Source organism: Lactuca sativa, chromosome 7 (genome assembly GCF_002870075.4).
Source record: "Lactuca sativa cultivar Salinas chromosome 7, Lsat_Salinas_v11, whole genome shotgun sequence".
Lineage (NCBI taxonomy): Eukaryota > Viridiplantae > Streptophyta > Magnoliopsida > Asterales > Asteraceae > Lactuca > Lactuca sativa.
Window position 1 is genome coordinate 1,814,100 of NC_056629.2, and position 5,901 is coordinate 1,820,000.

The window sequence follows — 5,901 nt, forward strand, 5'->3', positions numbered from 1 at the left end:
CTAGGAACCTCACAACCATGGAGATCTCAAAAGATCGACAATAGGAGTTCTTGGGGGAGGAGGTTCGAAGGCAACTGCAACAATTGTGGAAAGTGGGGCCACATGTCCAAGGATTGTTGGTCAAAGAAAAAGTCTGTGGAAAGCAATGTAGTAACTTCCAAAAAGGAAGTAGAGGATGAATGGGATGCTGAGGCACTATGTGCTATAGAAGAGAATAAGACTAAAAGAGGAAGGCTAATGTTCGTGGATGCTAGGGTAAATGGAGGATACACCAAGGCATTGGTAGATACAGGTGCATCTCATAATTTCCTTGCTAAAGATGAAGCTAAGAAGTTGGGCATCAAATACACCAAAAATCCAGGCCGGTTGAAAGTCGTCAACTCTTTATCCAAGCCTATCATTGGTGTTGCATATGGAGTACCTCTTAAGATAGCAGAATGGGAAGGCACCATAGACTTGACAGTGGTGCATATGGATGACTATCGTATGGTATTAGGAATGGATTTCCTAGACAACGTACGACCCTGGTCATTTGAGAGAGAGATGATACCATGCGTATCACTAAGGGTTCAATAATTCACATTGTACCCTTGAAGAGAAATATGATTGGATCCCGAATGCTATCAACTATGAAACTCAACAAAGGTCTCAAGAAGAGCGAGACAAAGTTTATGACAACCTTGGAGGAGGAAGACGTTCATTGCAAGATGGATGTTCCGAAGGAGAATAATAACATGACATCACTAGAGTTGCATAAAAAGTCTCATCTTAGACGAAAAATGGAACATGTGATGGAGAAACTGGATAAGGCGAAAAAGAAGAAAAACACATTAATTCGTAAGAGCAAAGTAGAATTTCTCAACAGAGCAACATCTAAACGAGATGAGCGGATCAATAAGGGATCACGTCATAACATGTTAATATTGTGGGAATTTTCCAAGGCTTGTAAAAGGGACAACTCACATGCTTACAAGTTTCTCAAAGGGAGGCATAAGAAACTACACAAGACAGTTCAACGAAGTCAGGAACAATATTATGCTGCAAGAAAATGCAACCACGAATGTCGTTGTCAACTACGAAAACAATATACGAAGCAACGACTGCAACAACTAAGAAAAAACCAAGCATGTGGAAGAGAAAAAGTTCTCAAGGAAGAATTCAATATGCGACAGATCAAGACTGATAAACAAATAGCGGAATTATTCACCAAAGGGCTGAGTAAAGGAAAAAGTGAAGGTTTTAGATGTCAGCTCAACATGATACGAAGAATGGGGGCTAGTGCTGAGGGGGAGTATTGAAGGTCATCACTAGCCCAATAGAATCATGTTATTGTCTAGAAGAAGTTAGCATGTTCTAGAATGATCTGGAAGATTCTAGAACATTATGGAATACTATGGAGGAGTGTTGAAGATGCCGGAAGATTCTAGAATACTCTAGAACGAGATGGAAGACCCTGGAAGGCTATGGAACATTCTAGAACACTATGGAAGACACAAGAATGTCTATACTTATCTAGGACATTATAGAACATTCTAGAAACATATAAAAGCTTGTAATAGACATAGAATATGGTAGATAGTTCTAGAATAGCCATGAATGTATGTAGATCTAGAAACTTCCTATAAGGAGGTGGAAACACCTATAAATAGGTGTGGAGCTCATTTGCTCCAAACCATCCCAACATCCAAGTATCCAAGAAAGCCTCAAAGAAAGCAAAGTGTGTAGTAGTCTCACAAAGTGTAAGTTCTCCTTAAGTGTCTTAATAAAAGTCTTATTGTTTCCCATATAAAAGAGTCGTGTTCAACAAAGTAGTGGTGAAGAAGAGAGAGATTGTAGAGAGAGATAGACACGAACAAATCTTCCACCAATCGGAGCCTTCGTCTTCTTCCGTAGCTGGTATCGCGCCACAAGACACTTACCCATCTTTGGGGCGGTGTTCACACGTAGCCTACTATGCCACATAGGCATCAACACCAATCCACCGAAAAAATATTGACACCTCTGCGCCACGTTAGTTTCACCACCAATCCACTAGACATTAGAAATGATCACAACTCCACAATATATTTTTTTAGATTAAATTAAATAAAAAACCTAATTAATAAAAACATACAAAATAATAATAATAATAATAATAATAATAATAATAATAATAATAATAATAATAATAGGAATATATAAAACTCTAAGGTGGAATTTGTAAATTTTATAAATCAGTTTTGAAAAAAAAATTAAGAAAAATGTTGATTTTGTTCTGCTTTTGATCCAAAATCAAGGGACCAAAGGAGACAATTGTTGAAAAATGTGTATTCTTCCTAATTTGTAAAGATCTTTTTTTTTCCGCCTCCAACGACTCCAAAATTGAATTGACCAATCAAAGCCTCCGTCTTTCGCCTCATGACACACGCAAACCACCCTTCCTTGGGGCAGTGTTCACGCGTAGGGAGGTGCGCCACCTCAGCCCAAGACGCGTGAAACTCCCCCATACCAGTAGTGTCACAACTGGCATTTTTGCTAGGAAAATTCTATTCTCATGGAACCATCATCTATTGTAAGACTTGTACTCTAAGTTAATACTACACTCTATGCTTGTTCAAATACATTTCATACGGGCAAGTAAGGGTTGGAAACCCTAGAAATCCCGACTCAAGTCTATTATGGACTAGGATTCTCTTATTGGGCCTAAGGGACCAATAAACCATCAATTCATCAAATCTATAATATTTTGGACCATTTAGGCCTAGAATGATTCATTCTAACCCTAATGGGCCTTATTGGACCATAACAAATCCAAATAACTTTAATAGACTCAAATCCATTCATTTATGCTAAATTGGGCCGTGAATACGCTTAAGGGCCCAATGGGTTGAGAACTTTTCCTTATGGGCTATATGTTTTCGAACAATACAAGAATGGGCTCAAATTATTACACTACTCCTTTCCTTAAGCCCATTTTTGTCCCATAAGTTTAAAAATAAGAGAAAATGGAGGATTTGTGTGGCATTGCCACCTCCATATTATTTAACATGCAACCAAGCTTAAAAATCCCATACTTCCATGCATGTCAAATCATCTTCTCTCTTTTTTTCCCACCTCTTTCTCCTTCTCGGCCAAACACATAAACACACACATCTCACTAAGTGAGGATAACGGGAACAGGTAATCAGGTTTGTTTGGTTTGATAAAGTTAATAAACTTATTTATTGTGGGTTGAAAACCCTATGTGCTCACTAGGCTCCCAAGCCTGACCCACTCAGTTTCTTGTATTACAGGTAGTGGCGCATGAGCATAGATGTGATGTTTTGGGATGAGAGATTAGGGGATTTTAGGCCTGTAAATACGGAATAATGTAGTAAGGCCTATGTTGTATTGTTTATGCTTATGATCTATATCGAACATGACATCCCGAGTCTTTTTAATGAAATACATTTCTATGGAAATGCTTTTGATAAATCTTTATCATATTTTGTTTTGGGACAAATTCTGCAACACTTTTATTTAAAATGTTACTCTGATTTTTAAACAAAGCATAAACAAAATCGGTCTTTTCTGGTCGTGAAGATGGGGATGTCACAACATGTGGCCATAAATGTGTTTAAATAGGGTACAAGACCCAAAATTTAACGTACACGACTGCTCATCACCCCCTTATTAAGTCACCACACTAAAACCATAAACTAATCCCTTGCCATACAACATGCATATCCTTCTACTAGGAATCCTCAACTCCCACTACTCGCAATACAAAGAACCTCAATCAACATTGTTGGTTGCCCTATGTATGCAAGTTATACACAAAATAGGATCACATAGATTGTCAAATGAGGATTCTACCCTAAGTCTACAACCAAACAAGGAACATGATATGAGGCCAAATTGATCATTCTAGGGGTATACAATCCTAATTGTATACAACTTTGAAAGCATACACTTAGCGAATAACTGAGCCGATATCAATTCCATGTAATACATAGCATCAAGTTCCACTAGGGTATAAGGCATCACGTAAATCAGGAAATTCTATCATATAATTCCTGAAGGTATCCTTAGCCCTAATCTAGCATACAATTCTCATATCAAGCATACGAATCATAAGACATAAGTATGGGTAATTTGGGAACCACTTACTTGAGCTCGGTTGATCGTATGCATCGCAACCCTTCTTCTTAAATAAAATCCTTTTTAAAAGTTTAAATTCATTTTTATTTAAGAAAACTATCATTTCCTCATTTTGAGTTCTGACACACCCGAGAGTATGCCTGAATCCCTCAAACCAAGGCTCTGATACCAACATCTAACTACCCAAAAAAACAGCACTAACAATTTTCATTTAAAAACTATTAATTTGATTCATTGATTGTACCAAAAACCATCAACCATTTCACTATTCCAAAACATCATAGTACAAATATATCAAGCGCGAAAATCATATGGCGAGGATGTTGTGCCAGCATGTCGGGCATTTCCCTTTTGAACTGGAAATACCTAAGACCATAAACATAAAATGTAAGAATAAAGCTTAGTGAGCTTTTCAAAATACCACATACAACATACATATAATATAACAACACGTGGGTGTGTCAGGTACTTATCACCCCCGGGTCCCTATCAACCCAAAATAACAGCAAGTAGTTGTGTCGGGTCCGAATCAACCCCCGGGTCCGTATCAACCCCGAGTCCATAATAACTCCGAGCCCACACTAGCTCAATACATAAATCATACGATCACATCATACATAATCATACAACTGCATACAATTTTACTCATTCAATACAATGTCTTGGCCTTAGTGCCTTCGACCCACTTAAGGTGTTAAAAAGACTCACCTCACAGACATACATAAAACTGAATTGGCATGTTGTTCTAAAACCCGCAATGCTGGTCACCTTTACGAATAATAGTAACCAAGACTCAAACTACCATTCAAATACCTAAAATACCCTTAGGTCAAACCCTAGTCAAAATTATGGTCAAAGTCAACCAAGTTAATTGGTTTGACTCAGTTTGTATGTGGGGCATACTTCGCAGTTAACCGAGGATCGGGGAGCTGACCTCGTGCGCGCAGCATACCCCTCGGTATGCCTAGCGTATGCGGCTGCTTACCACCCCTCTTATTAAGTGCTTAATCCCTTAATCACTTACATTTAAATTTCATATCTAGGCAACAAAAGATGTTCTTAACCATAAAGGAAACCACGTGACCCACTATGCGATCACTCTTTTGGTGCTCTTCCTTCATAGCCTCAATCTATGCCTCTCAAATCTGCTCCAAAAGCGGAGCAATCACTGTCATCCTCATAAAAATATCCCTGATCAGAGCCGCAACCACCTTGCGGCTAAGATCATCGGCCACCACATTGGCTTTCCCTGGATGGTAAAGGATCTCACAATCATAATCTTTCAACACAACCAACCATCGATGCTGCCTCATATTCAGATTCAGCTCATCCATCAAGTACCCCAGGCTCATGTGATTCGTATAAATAGTACAGCAGACCCCATAGAGGTAATGTCATCAAATCTTTAGGGCGAAAACCACAGCCCCTAGCTCCAAATCATGCGTCGAATAGTTCGCCTCATGAGGCTTCAGCTGCCTCGAAGCGTAAGCAATAACACAACCCCTTTACATCAACATCGCTCCAATCCCGTGATAGACGCGTTACAATAAACCAGATGTATGCGTGACTCTTGCATGTGTTGTGTGATGGTATGCTTACCGGGCAAGGCCCGATGCCAGGCGGGGCCTGATGAGTACATTATATGCTAGTTATCAGTATGTGTTTTTATGCTTACCGGGCGAGACTCGATGCTGGGAGGGGCTCAATGACTGTATGGTATGCTATGGTCTTGGTGATCAATTAATGTGCTAGTAAGACTATATGTTTATATGATTATATAGT